This window comes from Bombus flavifrons, chromosome 10 (assembly GCF_040668555.2).
Source record: "Bombus flavifrons isolate JBK064 chromosome 10, iyBomFlav1_principal, whole genome shotgun sequence".
NCBI lineage: Eukaryota > Metazoa > Arthropoda > Insecta > Hymenoptera > Apidae > Bombus > Bombus flavifrons.
In genome coordinates, this window is record NC_138451.1 from 9,106,496 (window position 1) to 9,128,989 (window position 22,494).

The window sequence follows — 22,494 nt, forward strand, 5'->3', positions numbered from 1 at the left end:
AACAATTTTTAAATAACCGAAGAGAAGCTTTTGTTTTTCAATTCATTAAGAATATCGTACTATCGTCTTGCAGTAATTAAATAAAATTATTCCAACAGCAGTAGAATATATCTATAGAACTAAAACAATTTCTTTTGCTTTTTTTCGCTAAATTAAAATATTAAAACGAGTCTGGAAATGTATTGTAATTTCGTTTACTATAAACGTACACTCGCTAAAAGGTTTAACGTGTACCGTCTTTCTGTTTTTCTTCTTTTTTTAAGTTCCTGTATGTATAAATCGATTAATTCAAGCAATAGACCAAACGAAGTAGAATAGATCGTGTTTGTGTGTTCGTTTGATCATAGTCGACTAGGAAGTTGATTAATCGCGATACACGGCACGCTTGAGTAAACGTGGATCGCGTTCGTTGCCACGCTATGTTTCGTGGAATCTGTTTGTCGAGCCGAGCGAAATTCTCTGGTAATTGGAACGATCTCTTTAACGTTGATATACGAAGGTATACGGCGTGTATCTTGGCGTATTACTATTATACCACATTACACTATATTACCGTACTTTTATACTCTACTTTTTGCCATCATTATTTAGTGCACTACATTAGCAGAACTATGGCTGAGACTTTATTATTCTATTACTCGAATCTCTTAGTATCACCAGTCATACGTATTTCAAATATTTCAATCGATACTTTATTCTATTTGCTCGACCAAAACATATTATCAAATTACCACGCTATCTCGTTGCAAATATACTATCAGAATTCTCTTAAATCTTATCTTATTACGATATTTCTCTAATACACGAAACTACGATACCACGCTATACGCTGTTCCACTACTATACAACTAATACATTGAGCTACACTACTGGCTCTACATTGTTTCCACTGTTACCACTATCGTCGACGTATTTCTTTAATGCGAAACTGTTATATTAAAATTCTGCAACGTCTCTATCGATACGATCTACAATGAAGCATAGAGGAAGAGGTGCGTTTCAAAAAGCAACGAAAACATGGATAACAGGAAAAAGAAGCACCGAAAGTGCAACATAACCCGGCCGCGTTATCAGCCCTATCTGCAACGTGTCGCGTGTTGTTGTTCCGCTCAGTGGTCCGACTTACTCGCTTTACGGCGTTATACCGTGTAACCGATCTCGTGTACTCGATAGAAGGCTGGTCATTAAAAATACACCAGCCCTGTATCCCAGTAAGGAGAGCAAGAAATACACGTGTAGTCCAATTTGGAGAAAAATTTCGATACTAGAAACTTGGTTCTTTCGATTAACACTAGAACTACCGATAGTTAACACGAAGCTATTTCTACCAAAATCAGTGAAAATGACTGATCTTTAAAAAATACGTGATAATAGAATATTTGTATATTTATTGATTTATTAATTTCTTACGGAAGGAATTCCACGTTACGTAGTACATTTTTGGTATTATTAATCCATCTGGGACTATGATCCTTAAACGAGGCTTGACAAATTTATTAAATTGTAGAACCAGTCATTTTCACTGCTGTGGTAACACTGCTGCTAGTGTTAGCATCTAGCGATCTAGTGATCGATCCGGAATTTTCCTGATAACTGATATCGTCATATCGAATGATACGCGGTAAAAATTTTAAAAACGTGTGGCAAGTTGTACAACACAAGGAAACTGGTTATTGGGGTTCGATAAACAAATTGCAGAACCCTTTTACACTTTGACAAGTACCAGCCATTTTGACTGGCATTGGTATAAGTAGCCTTGATACAAAATTATTTCGGGTTTGGATACATAAAAAAAGAAATAAAATTCATTATATTATTCTTTTAGTTATCGTTATGAAAGTCATTACATCATTGCGGAAAAACATATAACACGAAGTAGGAATTTTAAAATAAAATTGTAAAACCAGTCGGTTTGACTGGTGTGGTAGTCTAGTGTTAATTATATTAGGTCGTCCGAAAAGTTTCTTTCGTTTTATAAGGAAACAATGGACGCACAACATTTTCCGTTTTATATTATTTTATCGAATTACGTAGGTCCATTTTCTTCTATCAAAATAAAGACCGCAACGTTCGATAGATTAGGTTTCATGTTTGTACAAAGATGCATCGTTGTAAAAGACGTGTCTGTGAAAGAAAGACACTTTTCGGACAACCTGATTCTTGTGAAGATATGAATTTACCTAAACACACGCAGTCCAGTTTATCGTATACCGACTATGCACACGCTAAATCAACAATACGATAAACGACAATAAATACCGCACAGTTGTCCTAATTGAAAATTTCATCGAAAGATAGAGAAGAAATAAGATTATCCCTGGAAAGATAGGAATAAATTCCGCGAACGATTATACAACTATCTTGATAGTCGTATCGTGAATATGTATAGCTGCGTCGAAAACCGTGAGAGAAGACGAAGACACGGCGTGTCCTTACGAATTTCAAATCCAACCGTCGAAGGTGGAGAAAGAGAAGAGGAAGGGGAGAAAATTTTCGGTCTTATTGCGATGCAGCAGTCATACTGCATCAGTCATCACTGTGGAAAAAATATAGCATAAAGTAGAAATTTTAAAATAAAATTGTAAAACCCAGTCAATTTGATTGGTGTGGTAGTTCTAGTGTTAACATGTGATCTGTCGACATTGCGAAACACTTGCACAAGCGTCAATCTTAATTCAAATATCAGATAACAGAAAAGAATATACTGTAATATTTTCTAAAAATGAAGTTGTTACTTGCTGTAGTATGTTCGAATTTATCGTTGCTGCCAGAGCAAAATATGTAAAATTCATCAGCGAACTCGTGTTAATCGCAGGCACGCGTAACATTACGCGAAAGCGAACTTCGTTTTATTCCGCGAATAAGAAAAGGAAAAAAAATTGGCGAGAAGCAATAAACCTTCGTAACATTGTTTACGCTGATTCCCTGGAAAATACGCTCTCTGCTTTCGATGTACTTCCACGAACGATAATCCTTGTCCAAACAAATTCTTCCAAGTTAATCGTGAACTCGCTGAACTTGTTCGACGTGACGAGTGTTCGTTTGTTTCACTGCAGCTCCATAAAATGGCTCTTGGATGGCTGGAACGAAGGGTTAACACGGGAAGAAGGGATCGTTCTCTCTCGTGGCACGCGTCACCGTTTTCTTTTCTCTCTTTTTTTTTTTTTTCGGCTGGTGTGGAAAGTAGCGCGTGACGAGGCCCACCTGGCAGAGAAATGTAACGAGATTCTTTCAGTGAGCGGCCTTTGTACCGTGTAAATGTGGCGCGAAGCGTTGTATATTGATTCTACGCTGGCTACTGTCGTTTTAGCTAATTTTTCGTTTATCTGCTTAACTGCGTGTAACGTATACAGACGGCCATAAAAGTCTTCGTACGCTTTAAGAAGACATCATTTCGCTTGTTATAGTAAAATTTGATGTTCGTATGTTCGTGTGTGTTATACAGAGACGCGATACTTCGTGGAAAATTAAGAAGAACATGAAACGAAAGTGGTCATAGATCCTCGAACCAAGCCTCTCAATAAAATGATAAAATTCTCAGATCAACAAGATACAACAAAATTTGTTTCTTTTCGGCTTAATCTTCGAGAAAATCGAATGAAACATCCGCAGTCTAGTAACGAGACACGACTGCTACGATTACGTTGAACATTTGACATTTAAATTCGAACTATCGTAAACGTGGCTGTTTAATTAGTACTCGCTTGCAATATAATTGTTCATAACGTCTCGAGAAAACGACGAGATGATCGGAAGAAGATCGTTAACAGTTTCGTAATTTCGTAGCATTATCTAAATGCTAATTACTTGATCCAATTAAATTGGCCCGACAGCCACTTTCCTCTCTGTTGCTGTTGGATCTCATAAAAAACCACATATTAAGATTATCTTCCTAAAAGAACATCTCCAAAAAGGTTCGTTCGTTAATCAATCTTCTAATTAATTAAGGCTGGCAAATCTTGAAAAGCTTTTAATTTTATACAATTAGCCATACTTCCACACCAAAAACACACAAACTTCTTCTCCGTGGTTCGCCTGTAAATCAACATGAGAAAAAGAAGACAACGAAATATTACGAACAATATGGTCCTGTTCCCTTAACGACTCGCCTAACCCAGCCATATACTTCCACGTGCTTAACTACCTACGAAAAATGGCGTTTTATGGAAAAACCACCGTTTTTTCTACGGTTTCTTTTTCTCCTTCATCATTTAGGGTCCGCCTTGATCCGTGTTGTCTCGCACGCACGGCTGCCGTGCGCATCGACCGCGATAATTAGCGAATCCAGATTTCAGCCGATAAATTAAACCGCGAAGGTTCGTGCCGTAGCTCGCATGGCTGCGTATGCGCGTGCACGTGCAGCCGCACGCCAGGATACATACATTTCCACTCGTGACGATACTCTATCATGCGTACCAACATTCCGCGAAATCATGTTAATACGCTATTTCTTCCTACCGAATGGATCATTCCACTTTTTAACTGTATCCGATCGTTACACGATGCGGCTATTCGTCTGAATTTCTTCATAGTTAATTCAGTTATAAATTTTTCATCTAATCATACAATTTCGAAGTTCGTACAACGATTCTCTTCGCTACCTGTCTCCTTCATTTTCCTACTTTTTCTTTCATACAGCAGCGTACGGATATATTGGGTTGGCAACTAAGTGATTGCGGGTTTTGTCATTAGCTGGTATTGACAAAATCCGCAATCACTTAGTTGTCAAGCCAATACATAGGAGAAGTAGATTCGGTCGGCGACAGTTTAGTCAGACATCGAGTAAGATTGAACACCTCTGACAACCATCAAATTCTTTAGTTTCATATAACAATTTAATTTTTTTTAAGTTCGTATAACAATCATCTGTTTATAATTATTACTGGAATCTTCACAATCCGTATCAGTAAATGGAAGAAATTAGACTTGATACGAAATTCGATGAAACAGTATGGAATAAAAGAAATTTGGAATCTTCAAATGTGCAAAGATGTTCGAGTGGAATTTTCACTCGTTGCAACCAATTTCGCAATTTATGAACGTTGATTTAGCCATCAGTAATTCCTTTAGCTCAATAATTCCTTTCATTATTTCCGCAAACATAAGTAGAAACGAAGCTCTAAATGCTCGCTTATAGAGCCGCGAACTCGAGCTTGTTCTTCGTTTTTGGCAGCGGGCAAAGCTCGATGACGTCAATTCGCTATTCGAATTTCGAAATAGCATTTTCGATCGCGCAGCCAATTTACCTTTCTTTTTTTGCCTATTTTCCTGGTCAGTTTAACCAAGTTAGCTGTACTTTACACGATGATCTCGCGGGGAGATCTTTTATTAAAATCTTTAATTTCTCGCGTAAAAGCTCGTGGATGACGCGGATGCTGCAAGAGCATCTCGCGAGATTTCTGCCCGCGTGCGAATTGAATGCCGATCGTGTTTAGTCGGAATCACTGCCAAACTGATTCCTGGTAATTTGCATGCTGATCATTTGCTGTATATTTACTAGACTCGAAGATGGAGATTTTTATAGAGAATTTTGCGTTGAAATTTTATTAAATTTTTATTCCTTACCGATATCATTTTCAAGAAGCTGCCGCTGTTAGTATGTTACTAACACTGTAAACTGAAAATGTAACACCGAAAATACTGTATTTATATTATTATTAATTATCAAATGAATTAATTATCAAATAATTATTTGACGTCTATCATTAACTTTTGCAGGATCAAATTTTCTTTTGATATACTATTTTATCGATCTTAAAATAAAAAGTACATATTACTAAAATATTGTTAACGACAAGCAATAATAGCATTCTCAACTTTACGTCATCTCTAAAGAAACACAAACATCATTCTCTCCTGCAATTGCAATCTACCTTTAGAAAATTCCTTTGCATATCTTCATCGTCTATTTACCGCTGAAAATTCCTGCTCCACTTATTTCTCAAAATCTCTGGCCCATTTATTTCTCAAGATTGCCGCTGCATTTATATCGCAAAATTCCTGCTCTACTCGTTTGTCAAAATTTTTTCCCTGCTATCAGCAAGTATCAAAGAAGGATTTTTCACGGCTATTTTCTCTGGTCACAAAGAGGAGAGAAATGTGCATGGTCATGTACCGTGATCGCAATAGCGATCGCATCGATGGGGTTTCGTTTATGCAGCATGACCCTGCACAGCAATAAAACACTTTATAAGCGAAGACAGATGACTTCTGATTTAACCGTCACGTCCGCGAAACGTTTTAATTCCCCGACAAACGGCTGTCCGTCTTCCCTGTTGGCCGATTAATAGACTCGTTGCGTGAAAACGTTCAGCTGCATCCACTCGATCGTAGATCCACTCCAAGGCTTTCTCCTTTTCCACGGATGATTAATGGCATCGATCGACACTGACAAACATATTTTTTGTTCGCCATGAAACCATCGCGTGCATTTTGCCGCGTCATTTGCGCGTACATTGTGACACGTAGTATTAGTCGTTTGATAAGCCAAAGATAGACACGTTGAAAGTTGTGCCGCGAGCAAAATCAGCGTGAATATCAGTGCAAGTGCCGATGCGAATCTTGTTTGATGGCCGGTGAACGCTGTGCATAGCAATTAAGGCAAAGAGTTTTTGTTCTTCTACCAGGGGAGAATGTAGTTTTTCGTTTATTGTCCTTTCCATCCTTTTCGTTTTATTTCATTCCTCTTTAGCCCGTATGATACCTCTGTATGTCTGTAGAATTTTTCCGAATCGTTGAAGTAAATAACACGTTTCAGTGATTCCTTCGATCTGATGGAATAATGCACAGAACTGAGAATATCGTTTATTTATCGGCGGATTTTATTTCTGTCCGAGACGAAGTGTATAAATCCGATCGCTAAGTTTGTTTTATCTATTCAAAAAATATATCACGCTCGAAAACCTACTGGTCGATTCCAAGAATTGTATCGGTTATATCGTTAACGAAGACCGTAACACGCGCTAAGAATACTAAGAATACTAAAATCCACTTGAATATATTCGAAAAATGCACCGGGCCTAAGACATTACTCACCCACCTGAAGATCTTATTTTCTGCCGCAGCAACGCGGCGAGGCGAACAACTCGTTACGAAAATTTCTTCGAGCTAACTTGAAAAACCATTTATCAATCTTAGAATTTTAGTTTCGCTCTTGACAAGGGCAAACGTCGAACACCACGCGCCCAGAAAGTCTACTCTGCTTAAAAAATGCTCATTAACTAAACAACGTCACCGATCGATAAATCTTAATCGATTCCGTAATATTATTCTAATGTACGAAGAAAGTGGAGAAACCGAAAAACCGAACGTTACGTTGGAAACATCAATGACGATGGAGCCGAGGGGCCGAGTGAGTCGATTCGTCTTTCTAGCACCTCGTTAGGTATCAATTAAGGCAGGTTTTTAACGCGTCGGCCCTTTTTAATTGGCCGTATCGCGAGATTTGTGGCGTTGAGAATAAACCGCGCGCCGCCGTGAAATTTATTAATAACCGAGCCCGTTAACCGGCCACCGTGTGCACGATGGATTCTCAGAAGAAAAACCGGCGACTGCCCACACGCGTCTTAACCGGCCGTCGCGCGTTTTCATTAACCTCAGGACACAATCGACCTCGTGTCCCCCCGCTGTTACACAGAAAGCAACGCGATTCGTTCTTAACAACCTAAATCTTCGTTAAGTCGCTTCTGAGGAATCTTGTTTACACGATTTTTCTCTGGAATTGATCACCAGTTTTGTACGATGTATTTCACTATATTTGGATATACAACGGGACTCCGGTAATCCGAGTTCTGTTTATTCGAACTGATGTCGTCACAATGCTCGATTTACCGAATACAGTGGAATTCCGTTTATACGAACTTCATTTATACGAACGAAACTTTTGCAGCGCCTGGTTAATCGAACTTTAGCCGAGCTCCCGTTATCACAACTTGAAGCAAGCTTTTATTATCTGAACTTTAACTGAAATCCTGTTGTCCGAACTTTCGCTGATATCCTATTACTTGAACTTTAACTGAGATCCTATTATATCTGAACTTCAAGTAAGCTTCTATTACTTGAACCATACCCGAGCTCCTGTTATCTGAACTTCAAGTAAGCTCCTATTACTTGAACCTTATCCGAGCTTCTGTTATCTGAACTTTAACTGAAATCCTATTATCTGAACTTCAAGGAAACTCCTATTACTTCAACTTTAACCGAGCTGTTTTCTCTGAACTTCAAGTAAGCTCCTATTACTTGAACCTTAGCGGAGCTTTTGTTATCTGAACTTTAACTGTAATCCTATTATCGGAATCTCAGCTGAGCTCTTGTTATCAGAACTTTAACTGTAATTCTGTTATCTGAACTTTAAGGAAGCTCCTATTACTTGAACTGTAACCGATCTCCTATTATCTGAACTTTAAGTAAGCTCCTATTACTTGAACCATAATCGAGCTCCTGTTATCTGAACTTCAAGTAAGCTCCTATTAGTTGAACTTAAACCGAGCTTCTGTTATCTAAACTTCAAGTAAACTCTTATTACCTGAACTTTAACCGAGCTTCTGTTACCTGAACTTCAAGTAAGCTCCTATTACTTGAACCTTAGCCGAGCTCCTGTTATCTGAACTTCAAGTAAGCTCCTATTACTTGAACCTTAGCCGAGCTCCAATTATTTGATCTTCAAGTATGCTCCTATTACTTGAACCTTAGCCGATCTCCTGTTACCTGAACTTTAACTGAGATCCTACTGTTTGAACCTTAGCCGAGCTTCTGTTATTTAAACTTTAGCTGAGTTCTTATTATCTGCGCTATACCTCCGACCGTCAATTTTTTTATGTGGACGTTGAACACTAAAATGCAACAGTAGAGATGCAAGTTCTGGGACGCATTCTCATGACTTGCAGTCGATTCAAGTTTGTAGGATTATTATGTATATAGGAGCAAACGTTTCCTGGAATCCTGTTACATGAACATGAACTCCTATTAACAGAACGAAATAGCTAGTTTCCTATTATAGAAACTTACCACTTTGTCATCCGATAGGTTCGTATAAACTGAGTTCCGCAGTATGTTTCTGGATTCTTATTATCCGACTCCTTCTTCTTTCTTTTTTGCGTTTATTTGTCAGAAGAATATATATCGTAAATATTTTTACAATGTCTGTAATGGCTATGTCAATGTGACTTAAGTGGGTATCAATGTTCTTAAAGCTAACAGCTCTCATGGGACTACTCGTAATTCACAAAAACAATATTTTATTTGTTGATAAACTAACAGGACCTTAACTGATAATATTTATAAATATCCAGTGGTTTATATGTGTAACGTTTAAGTAATGTAACATATTAATATTTACAAATTCCAGCTTAGTAAAATACAATAATATAAAAATTAACTCCAATTATACGAATAATAAACAGCGAAAGAAGGAAGAACTACTGGAATTTTATTATATAGTATTAGATATTATTATATTGTTTTATTATATCTTTTAGTATATTCGATGAGTATATCTTCAGTTTTTAAGGAAAATGTTATATTATCAGTACGGACTACAAAGTTTGACTATATTTCATTGATATATTTTTGTTTTCAATGGAAATTCGTGAACCACGAGCAATTGGTTTTAAATTATCATTTAAATAATTTGTTGGATCGTTGATAGGTACATATACGTGCATAATTAATTAATTAATTAAATGATACTACGTTGTACGTTTTATCGATTTTATTTTATTTTTACTTTGCTCGTATTCAAGTTTCTACGCCCATTACGAAAAAGACAGGTTTTCCAAAGGTTCGTGACCTCTGCGGAAACTTACGAAATTTTCTGCAGTAATATATCTCTACAAATTATGTTAGTTTCATAATTAAATTTAATAATCCAACGATCTATAAAGCAAAGAATCTCTATCGTCAGGAAACTCGATAGAAACAGAAAGATAAAGATAGAAATTTAATTAAGAAAGTAATTGTTCGTAAAATAAGGAAGGAAAGTAGAAATTGACCAGATTTTTCCATCGGAACGCTTTCAAGTGTCTCGTTTCACGTTTCTCGCGCTAGCAGGCGTAAATCTCTCGGCGTGCAACCATGTTTCAACACATTTCTCGGAGACGAGGATTTTTTTCTAGGGACATCCGCGTGTTCGAGACCTCGGGGAGAAGGTGTACAGATGCGTTTGCACGGATGCTATATCTTTTCACGCTGTCTTCTCGTTCATGTTTCACGTTTTCTCGAGGTTAAGACGAGTTCGAGGAAGCTGATTTACGAGGTGATTCTTACCAGGTGTTTCTTGCTTTTGGTATGCGATAGAGAGGTATCTTAGAAGTACCCGTGCTGTCTCGAAGTCGCCTTCTTAATGATACGAATCATTAAACAGTGGTTTAACATTCCTTTCGACAACGAGGAATTTTATTCCTCAGAATATTACGCGAGATATTACACAGCGATTTTCAGTTCCTTACAGCTCTTCCCTCCACTTTTTTCCAACTCAATTGAAAAGAATTTTAATTAATTACTACGATACGTTTAGAAGAAAATTCCATTTCAAGTGAAGATATTTCATTGACAATTCTTGTCACGACTAATGACGATAATCGATTATATATATTTGATAGAATTTGGATATTTTACCAGCGAACTGTTCATTCTTTCGAGAGTCTAAGATTACTTAGAAGCTAAGTAAACAATGATATAAAAATTTCATGAAAGAATCAGGCTACCTTGATCGTTCTTCCAGACAGGTGAACCGAATAAGCCACTCCGACAAAGCGTAAACCATGACCTACTCCATCGGACCGTACGATAACGGTCGATTAACTGGTCGAACGCACGAGCTCTTCATTTCCTTTTGTACAACCTGTCTCGTGCTCGTCTCATCGAATCGGTGACTCACGTTTCCCTTTATCCTCGCCATCGTCGATCCTTCGATATCGCAAATTCTCAAACATGAGAATATCTATGGAAAAGGAAGGGAACATCCTTCGACCCGCATACATTTCTATATAAAAATAGAAAAATATTTCCAAGTCGACGTACATTGGTCGATTCGTAGATGGAATTACAAGCAGAATACGCATCGAGTTTTTTACCATTTTCCATTTTCACGAAACAAAATAAACAGTCTCCGACCCGCATATATTGCAATAAACGAAAAAAGGAGGAAAAGTCGATGTAGATAAAAGTAAAAAAGGAAAAGTTATACGCAAATAGTAGTTCGTTAAAAACGTCGTCAGCCTTCGCTGAACTTTCATCGGCGATGATCGCGTCCAGAGTAGTCTAGACGCTTGGTTTCTTTGCCGCTCTTCCTGTGATCGGCGTGAGATTATGTCGAGAATCGGTTGCAGATGAGAAAAACTCGCGTGCTCGTGGTACGAGCGGCAATTAACTCGGCTACCAACGGCGCCGATTAATTTCCAGCGTAGATTCGATCTACCGATCGGTAGCCTATTATTTCTGGCGATCGTCCTTCGAAATCGCGTCGCTATCTTCTCAAAGTTTCCATAAAAACGATCCTTCGTCACCTGAAACCCTCGATTGCCGTCAACTTCGTCTATGAAATTTTCGATTATCGCGAAATTTACGACATCCTGTAGCGCTTCGAAGTTCCCTGAAAAGTGCTCAAGATATTGCAAAATTCCTCCAGAGAATCCTCTGTCGTTTCAGAAAATTTCCTGACAACCTTCCACTATCGCGAAACTCGCGCAGAAGATCCTGTAGTTCTTCAAAATTCTCCTGAAAATCCCCGCTTATCGCAAATAGAAAATTCCTTGAGTTGCGAAACCTCTGAACAATCTGCTGCCTGATAATTTTCCAACATGCTCAACGACAACTACGTTCATCCAAAAATTCTCCTAATCCTGCGGTATCACGAGAAATTTCTTCCTCCTTCTTCTGCACGAAATTTACGAAATTTTGGATTATCGGCACAGCATCTGCCGACTTTTTCTCACGAGCAACGAGTACGTGTACCTTGGCACATGCGAACCGTCTCCCAAACCTGAACACCGTCGTCTCTTGGTGTCTGACGAAAAGTGGTGCTTAACTGCACTTGACTTTCGAGACGCGAAGGCCAGAAAGAATGAAAAGAGGAGGATGGGCATCGGTCGCTGCGGGGTGGAGGTCGGTCGTACAAACGGGGGATAGAAACGTCCATTATTCTATTCCGACGAAGTGAGGCCGGCAATCTGGCCTTATAAAATAAACCACTGTAACGCTGGCGGTCGGTGCGATCTGTCAAATAAATCGTAGCTCGTTTCTTACCAGCTTACTTACCCGACATCGTCCCTTTTCTCTTCTCTCCTTCTCCACGACTCGGCCGTACAAAGCCTACGATTTTCGTCTTTTTCTACGTATACTAGAACGCTGCCACTCTTCTTCTAGCTCGAGTTCATGAAATGAAACATGGTTCTGTTAAGAAACGAAAGAAGAAGAGAAGATTCGTTTTGTACGCGGTGCTCTGGTAGCAGAGATGCAGGATTAAAAGGAGACACGGAATGCAACTCACAATGCGTTCCACTGTGTCTTTCCATCCATCATTTTCCCTCGGCTTGAAGACGCGCGATTTATACGATGTTGCATACTTACATCCGATAAATTGGCTTTGTGAACGAGAAGAAAGCGGATTGAACGCGGGCCAGAAGACGTTAGGTTGAACAGTTTCATTTTTCCTATCAAAGTTTTTAATATTTTTGGTACTTTTCTAATATCTTTTGCTACGTTTTAGTATCATTTGATTGTTCTTTCTTCTTTATTTTTTCAGAATCGTTTTTCCTATAAATGTTGTCTTACTTTTCTTTCTTCTTTGCATCTACCGTGTACCTCTTCTTTATGTCGCTGTTTTTGCTTTTTGAAATAGGATATTTATACGGTACTCTCGTTCCCAGGACTTTCAGTTCTTTTCTCAAATTTTCTTTCGTCCCCTGAACGTCTTCTACGCTTTTTACCAAACGAGGTGTTTCCTTTCAGTTGCTAGAACTTCGTACGTTCTCTAAGATATATTTCTGTCATTATACTCCCTTTCTTTACTTCTTCGCAAGTAGTTTAATCCACTTTCGAATATCTTACTAGGGAAAAATTGTGTCTCCTACATTCTATCTGTAGGTTGTGCTCTATCCTTCTATTGTCGCAAACGATAAAAATCCACTTTTCAGCGCGTCCAATTAGTCGTAACTTCCCTGCGCGTAGTTAGAACCTTTAATTAGACGTTACTCGTGCTAATGATCCAGTTAATGACCGCGCCAGTCAGTTCCACTAAATTCAAAGGAACTCCGCTAAACTCCTCCGAAAGAATCGACTTACATTAATTGCAAAAAACCGAGGAAAAACGAGGAAAGGAGAAATCGTCGATTATTAACCCGCCCAAGACCGACTAACAATAATTACAACAAGATTAACAGTAAATTAAAAATCCCATGCTGAATCGTTATGGTCGGCAATAGACCGATTACATCGCTTAAGCGTTATTAATCCTACTCGCAAAAAGGAAGCGAGAGAAGCCCTAAAAAGGACGAACAGTTCGTCCCTGTAATTTCTTCTTTTTTTTTTTTTTTTCGTGAATTCCTGCGGCCGACTTTTCCTTTCGCCATTTCTTCCTCCGCTTCGCCGACTCTAATTCAACTTGCTTTCTTGCGCAGGACACAGTGAAGCGATTTCCTGGGCGAGTCTCCTAATTAGTTCCAGTTAGGCGTGAGTTACACGAAGCTGCTCTCCTTCGTAATTTATTATCTGTTTAAAAGAACAATAATTATCCGTTGTACTGGCTCTTGCCCTTGTCGCTTTTCTTTTATTCCGCCGGTGTCTGCGGCCTGCACCTTCATCGACATTAAATTTCCTCGACGTGGCGCGAGCTCTGTGTAATCTTTATCGAGAAAAATCATGGCAAATTGCAAATGGCCGGAGTTTATCGCCGGAAGCGAGCGCCAACAGCGGCCCCTGTAACGAGCCGCGCATTACCAATCGCGTTCATTTTTTATTCCCACAAAAAGTGGAAGCTGCAACAGTTGCGCCGGGACGTTACGATTGCTTAGCTGCTGCGTTTATGTACTTTATGTGTGCGCCTGTAACCGCGAGAAAGAAGGGTCCCAAGTGTGAAGTAAAGCGATACACGTTTCGGAATTAGCGTGATTCGTGCAACGAGTCGTAACTGGTTCTTTCGCGCGTACACCGATGGCTGTCGAATGAAACGTAAAAAATCGACAACTCTCGTGTAATATTAACCACGCGATGGCTTTCGAGCGATACACGCGAGAATCGCCAGTTCCGCCGGAATCGTACAATATTAACCGTATAGCTTCTTGTAACAGGAAGATTGATTTTATGGTATTTATCGTTGGTCTTATTATGGGTTACACGTTGTTTAAATATTGGTTTATTAAGGAACGTCGTAAAGGTTTATGGAATTAAATTACCTTCGACTAAAGCAAATGATACCTGCATTTTATTCCTTGGCTTGTTGGCTTGTCGGTCGCTTTTCGTTATTAAATTTCCCTTTTCTTTTTTTTTCGTACCAAGCTACGCTTCTTCTTGGCCTAGGTAGGCAAAAGCATAGCGACGTTTAATAAAACGAAGAGCGTGGTATTTAAATTGCGTCTGTAATGTAAGTTCCTGGTCTTAAACCTGTACCCAAGTTAATTCATCATCGCAGTTCCGTTAATCTCTTCCTCGCAGTAAAAATCGCACTGATTTCGTGCCTTCCTCCTTAGCCACGATACTTCCCTTCGATTACTATACTCTTATCTGGCTCGTTTGTTCATCAAATCTCGCGTTTAGCATGAACGATATTTTACGAATTATCAATTAACATCTCGTGCCTCATCAAAACTCTGATCATTGACAACGCTTTAGAATTCCCCTTGACCAACATCGTTACGATCCATTGCTATTTAATTTTACCATTCGTCATATATCCGTGTACAACTTTTCCAACAATTGTTAACAACGCCGTAGAGGATTGTAAATGATTGTTGGAATAACGAAGTAACTCGTTGTTGAAACCGTCAAGTGTATTTAAAATAATTAAGAAACGAATAATTACAGGTAACGTCGTTAAGTCGCTCGTACTAACAAATTCGCTAAGACAGTGCATAATCGCTCGTTGATAACTGCTAGATACTCGTAGATACTCGTAGGTCACTGTCTTAGCGAATTTGCTAGTACGAGCGTCTTAACGATATTGCCTGTAATTATTTATTTATTAATTATTCTAAATACACTTGACGGTTTCAACAACGAGTTACTTCGTTATTCCAACAATCGTCATTTACAATCTTCTACATTGATAACCCCGACTAGAGTTGAACACGACTACAACACTTTGACATTTTCTCTAATAAACAATTACATCGGTTACGTCCGATATGCTTCTCGAAATTACGATCCAGTACGTTGGAATGGCAAATTGCTATTTAATTTTACCATTCGCTATTATTATTATCATATCTCAGATATTTCTCTAACGATTCTCTGCAACTTTAACAAACATCGCATCAATTACGTCCGATGTGCTTCCTCCGACCGATTACTATTTAATTTTGCCTCGTATGTTTGCAACGCGGATCAAATTTTCCGATCAATCACCGCGCGATACAATTTCGTCGTCGCTTCAACTACGATTTAACGAATCTCGTCCGATGAAATATATTTTATAAATCTTCTGAATGGCCGATAGCATGCTCGGAGCGCATCTTGGCTGAACAAACTACATCCGGTACGTTTCGATAAATCTCTTTCAAACGACCGTCCGATGATTATCCATCCATCAACCGCTGCTTCCAACACCAACGAAACTAATTCGAAGCTCGCGAATCGTCGTTAACCAATAAGCTCGTACGTTCTTTTGCTCGTATTTCTCACCGTGCCAGTTGCATGCAGCATCTAATCTGGCGCGAGCAAACAGAACGACGGAGAAAAAAAAAGAAACGCCTGCTTCAATTATGCCGATGATTTATGTTTTCGCGCATTCCATTGGGTTGGCAACTAAGTGATTGCGGAGTTTGCCATTGGATGGTAATGAGAAAATCCGCAATCACTTAGTTGCCAACCCAATACGTCTCTTCGCTTTCTTCTCTTCTACTTTAATCCGTCTCTTCTGCTACCGGAAGCTGGTAACCCACGTTCCACGTGATCACTGCGTAGCGTGTCTCGTCTGTATATTATTATTCGCGTACTTCTCGCTCTCACTCGTGCGCCGCACAAACAACGGAAGTAAACGGCGTGTAAAGTCGTCGCGTCGAATTCGCCAAGACTTTCCGATCATATTCCACGTTTATGGCTGCTTTTCACCGGTTAGCTGTTACGACCGCTTCGAAAGGTGTGCACGTGAAACGTGTGGGAAAAGGTAAGCGTCGACGAGTGTAAGAGCTTGGCTGTTATAACGTAGAATTAAGTTGTCAGCGAACGACTGTTTTACTTTTGTATTTTTTCATTTCGTTACTGACAGGGCGTTCGTTATCATTGGCGCGTCAATGTCGATTTTAAGCAGCTTTCGCGGTTACGTCTCGGCAATATTATTCGCTCGATGCTGATTATTATTATTATTATCCACATCGACTTTAAAGAGTTTTCTCGCCACTGCGCTTCCGCCATACGATTTACGCGATTTACTTAATCTTTCTTATTATTCACGCGTCAATATTGGTTTTAAGGTTTTAAGGACTGTTGCCACGTTAATATCGATATTCCAGATTACTCTGACAGCGATTATGGCTCTGCTACGCGATTTATTTAATCTTCTTTATTACCAACGCGTCAGTGGCGATTTTAAAAAGCCCGCAATATTATATATTTAAATACTCATTATTATTGGCGCGCCAATGTTGATTTTAAGGAGCTTACGCGCGATTATCGTTCTGCAATATCGTTTATTTCATATTTATTATAATTGACGCGACAGTATCGGTTTTAAGGACCATTCCTGTGCCATTACACTTACAACGATTATTCTCGTAATCGTGTCTCCGCGATATTGTTTATTTATCGTTTATTATTATAGGCGCGCGAATCGTCGATCCTGAATAGTTTTCGTGCAATTATGGCTCTGCAATATTATTTATTTAATATTCGTCATTGGTGACGCGTTAATGTCGATCTTAAAGAATGTCCGCGCGACTATGGCTCAGCAACGTTATATGTTTAACATTTATTGTTATTGGCGCGACACTGTCCAAATAATTTCGCCTGATTATGGCTCAGCAGTATTATTTGTTTAATATTTATTATTATTGACGCGTCAATGCCAAAGACTATGTACCTATTCTCTCGATTACAGCTTTCCAATATTATTTATTTAATATTTATTATGATTGGTGCATTATCGGTGCCGATATTACACACTATGTACATACTGTCGCGTTTATGGCTGTGAAATATTATTTACATAATATTCATTATTATTGTCGCGACAATGTCGATTTCCACGAGTTTCCGATAATATATTTTTAGAATATTGTCTACTTAGCGTTTATTATTATTGGCACCACAGTGACGTTTCTAAAAGTTATATTCTTGCACGATCATAATTTTCCAGCGTCAGTCTTACCACGATATCATGCAGCACAATGTTCTGCTTCTGTAATAACGAATTACCACGTTTTTGAATGCAACAGGCCATTTCTTTGCGCGAATACCTACCTTGCAGAAGGTACTTCGTACCGTTGCATTTTTACCAATGAAATGAAGTTTCCGAGTTTATGAAAGTAAATAAGAAACGCGGTAGGAAGTGGAAGGAAGTAAAAAGAGATTCTACCTCGCTGGAGAATCTTCACCTCGTCACTGCCATTAACCTTTCAACACCGGATGCGCCGGAATTTTAATTCGCGAAAACAGAGCTTCACAGTCGAGTTGCATATTACTGTTATTCCAAGGTAGTTTCCATCTTTCCGTATCGTCCAGTTGTATCGTACGAGTTCGCCGCGATCCCTCAAATCATCGATAATTACACGTCGTTCTAAGTTAATCAAAGTGTCTTGCAAGTTATGAAATTAGTATCGATAAGTAAACAGTGCTTTAACCACCGATTCTAAACTACCTTGCGCGTTCCTTCTTACCACATACTTCTACTGAAAATTTTCAATTTTCAGCACAGAAATTCTAACGTAGATGAAATTCTAAAAAAAAAAAAAAAAAAAAAGAAAATAAATAAAACAAAAGAAATTCGTTAAATTCTACTATAAATTTTCTAATAATTAAAATATCAGTTGCCCGAAAAGTTTCTTTCGTTTCATAAGATGATGATAGATGAACAACAATTTCTGTTTTATATTATTTTATCGAATTAAGTACGATCCATTTTGTTATATATCTATTATTACGTTCGTGCATAATTCAATAAACTAATATCAAACAAGAAAACATCGTGCGTCTATGATTTCCTTATAAAACGAAAGAAACTTTTCGGACAAGCTAATAAAATAATAAAACTCGCCAAGGCGAGTGGATTTACTATAACAACTCGTCGAGAATATTCCCTCGTTTCTCTTTCACTCTGCTAAAGTTCTAATAATACGTTCAGCGAATAATTATTATTATTTCTTATTCGGTGTACAGGCCTCGAGCGATCCGTTAAACGAAGCGACCAGTTAAAGAAGGATTAATTATACAGAAATATTTCAAGAAATAATAACGATTTCCATGAAATTTACTCGAATTTCCATCGATATTCTCAAAGCAGCTACGTTTAATTCCAAGTTACAGTAGCAACGTGAAAAGTAAGGCGGGGATTAGAACAAACAAATTATCGGCCTTCCACAGGCACAGACTAACGCAAACACGCCTTTGCTCCGTCTTTTTCTCTCTCTGTCGATGTGGAATCTGGATTAAAAGAAGCTTAGCAAGTCGCGTCGTCGAGACGCGAGGGAAGAGATTAAATAAAGCCGGAATAAATTATCCTCCCTCCGTTTCTTCTCTCTTTCCACGCCACGTTGCTCTTTCTTTGTCCCTCTGGTGCAACAGTTCGCAGGCAGTAGCCCGGTTAAACGACGAGAATTGGGGTAATTTTGTCGTATACTTTCCATGCAAACGACCGGCCACCGAAATCTTGCCGGACGCACACACGCGTCGTCCTCCAGCCGATGAAATTACGCGACGAATTAATCGCGTGAAATTAATCAGACGAACGTTTCACGTACGAACTGCGAAGTTTTATGCATCTAAACTTCAATGTGAAATTTCAATGTGAAGGTGCACAGAATGAGCTTGTATAAAACGTATGAAATATCCAATGTGGTTCTATAGGAATATTATTGTTCATTTAATTATTCGTATTGGTGGAAGTTGATCAGGAAATTAATTATTTCATAAATAAAAGAGTGTTGGAGGTAATATTATTTTTATAAAACAAATTACTTTTTTTATATACTTAGTAAATAATATTCTCTTAGAAGTATATTTTTAATTGTCCATAAATATGTTAGATTTACTTTTCGATATTATCAGGAAATTAATTATTTCATAAATAAAAGCGTGTTGGAGATAATATTATTTTTATAAAGCAAATTAATTCTTTCTTGTATATTTAGTAAATAATATTCTCTTAGAAGTATATTTTTAATTGTCCATAAATATGTTAGATTTACTTTTCGATATTATCAGGAAATTAATTATTTCATAAATAAAAGCGTGTTGGAGGTAATATTATTTTTATAAAACAAATTACTTTTTTTATATACTTAGTAAATAATATTCTCTTAGAAGTATATTTTTAATTGTCCATAAATATGTTAGATTTACTTTTCGATATTATCAGGAAATTAATTATTTCATAAATAAAAGCGTGTTGGAGGTAATATTATTTTTATAAAGCAAATTAATTCTTTCTTGTATATTTAGTAAACAATATTCTCTTCGAAGTATATTTTTAATTGTCCATAAATATGTTAGAGGAACACGATTTATTTTTCGATATTATTTAAACGTTACATTTAGAAGAAGATCGTAATTTTTTTTGTTCTTTAAATACATCAATAGGAAATTTAAACGTGCAAAGATACTCGGAATGAAAAATGGTAATTTTTTTAGAATAATCACTTTTACTCAAAGTAATTTGACTTGGCTGGAATATGAAGGCGTCTTGTCGAGAATGTTGCAATTCGCACTTTTAAGCGAAGAAAATATTTTTGTTTCGACGCGATAGATCCTAATGTTTATGATATAACAGATAAATACATTAGTAGAAAGATCCAAAAGGAAGATAAACGCGTTACGGTTAATCTTTGCGAATTTACGTCCCGAAAATGAGACGCTCTTCCCTTTAGAAGTTTCCTTTTAGAATTTAGCACAAACCGTATCAAGCGTCATACGTGTAACGCTTTAATACAAAGAAAGCAATCATTTTCATCAAAGCACTGTACCATCAAAGCGAAGTAAAATTCCTACGATTTGTATCGTACAAACAGAGATCGTATGACGCATTTATATAATAGCGATATTCATCAGTTGTATATGCATAAGCATGACATATTCTAATTATAGATAGCTTAATTATACGTTCGAGCAGAATTTCTTCGAGCAATTATACTTGTTTACACGTTAATTGCTACCTTTTCGTATATTACACCAATAGCTATATAATCTGCATCCATTTCATTGATTTAATAGACTTTCATAAGCGTGTTCTTGCTAATGATATTTCGTAAATACTGTTACATTTTTATATTATCACGTTGTTTCATATAAATTCGATTTACTATGCTACAGATCACCATCACTTCCCTATCAATGTCGCGATAGAATGTCGATCGAGGAATATTTATAAGCAAATCAGCCAAGCAATCGAATTAATTAAAGGAACACCAACTCTAGAAACTCTTAACGTCAACTCTTAAAACATCAACGTTGATTTAAACACCTGAAACTTTAAAGATATGCCATTTCTTCTAAATAAACGCTACGATCTTTGTAAGTCTGATGTACTTCCATGTTTCTAATTTTCTGTTAAATAAATGAAGATGCAGTTGCGATATCAGCTGTTTCACAGAACCAAAGAAATCACAGACTTAACAAACATATAACGACACATTGTGATACCGAGATATATTATATAGTCAAGTATGTAATTTCACATCAAGTATAACGTGATATTTAAACATGTTATAGTTTAATTTTAACGATATATATCAAATTATATGGTAACTGAAAGTACAAATATATTGTAATATAGTAATGCAAGACTTGTTATATAAGTTATCAAAATTACATTCGAGACACTGCAACGTAGATATAGGAAACATGCTAAAAAAGAAGCAAACGAAATCCTACTAAACGTGTACTTGTGTAAACAAAGACTGTACTAGACCTTAAGCCTGACTACAATAAATAACAGACACGCATACGAGTTATATAAAAATTTATCATTCAAAGTTACTTACATTGCCATTTCAAAGAAATTCCTCAGGCAATGTCACGTTGTTATTAAATTCTAGTCTCATTTCTCCAATTTATCCAGAAAAAGAAAAAAGAAAACAGAAACGCATAAAGAAAACGAACAAGAGATCTAATCGATCATTCGAGTTGACGATTTATGTTCGACCATAGAGCATACGAGTGACAAAGAAGGTCATTAAAAAGCTGCATAGAAAATCGCGAATCGATGACGATGCGCGATCTGTCGAGGCGGTGTTCGTTCTGGCTGGATCATCGATCGTAGATCCGCGAACGCGATAGATGACGACCAGAATCCAACCGACAGACATAGAGCATTACATCGACGAATGATAAACGCGTTATATTCATGAGAGGCCATTGTATAAAGCGTACAGACACATGTACTCGCGTTTTTTCCTTCGATTGTCTTTCGTCGTTTCCTTTTTTCTCTCTTTTTCTTTTTTTTTTTTTTTTTATTTTTAACATTCGTCCGTACAACGTGATTCGTTCTTTTCTTCGCATACGGAACGATTTGATCGGCATTTGAATGGATCGGAAATCGTCCGTGACACGATTGTTCTATTCAGATAAACTGTGATACCGTGCGATATACGGACCAGTCAATAAGAGAAAATTGAAAGCGGAAAACGGAAGACGAAAGTGAAGATAGATCTTTGCCTTGGAAAAGTCGATCTTTTTTGGGAAATAAAATGTCTGTTTTGTAGTCGTTTGGCATCGATGAAGCTTCTATCAAGAAGATTCCCTCTATTTGCAGCTTATTTTGTATAAAACAGTGGATTTGTTAAGAATTCCCTAGGAATATTATTGTCTTTCCGATTTCCCGATAAGTTCGATCGATTTCTTAAAATCTTACTTTTCGACGTGGCGAAGTTCTTCAATTTAAATATCACGCAAAATTGGATATCAAATTTGCAAAAGCTATAGCGTTTATTTAGGAGAAAGACGTATTTTTACTGATTTTAAATATTGAATTTTAAGCGTATAAATCCAGCTGAGAAGGTATCCCTATTTTTATTAACAAGGTTTTAAATATTCCTGTCACGTTAATTTATATTCACGACTATACTGACAGAAAGATTAGAAGTAAATGGTGACTTATAGGTTGGTTATAAATACGAAGAGTTTATAATTCTA

The 22,494-nt window shown here is 37.5% G+C and overlaps 1 protein-coding gene across 3 annotated transcripts in view; it reads right to left on the bottom strand.

Moving 5' to 3' along the window:
• The window catches only part of LOC138184002 (fibroblast growth factor receptor homolog 1), a 112,757-nt gene that overhangs the window by 87,077 nt on the left and 3,186 nt on the right, over positions 1-22,494 (bottom strand). The window contains exon 2 of one of the 3 annotated variants that reach the window (XM_069121623.1): positions 2,899-3,204. The exons of the other annotated variants lie outside the window; for them this stretch is intronic. The gene's annotated coding sequence lies outside the window, so the exon portion shown is untranslated. The remainder of the gene's footprint in view (positions 1-2,898; positions 3,205-22,494) is intronic. 3 annotated transcript variants of the gene reach the window in all.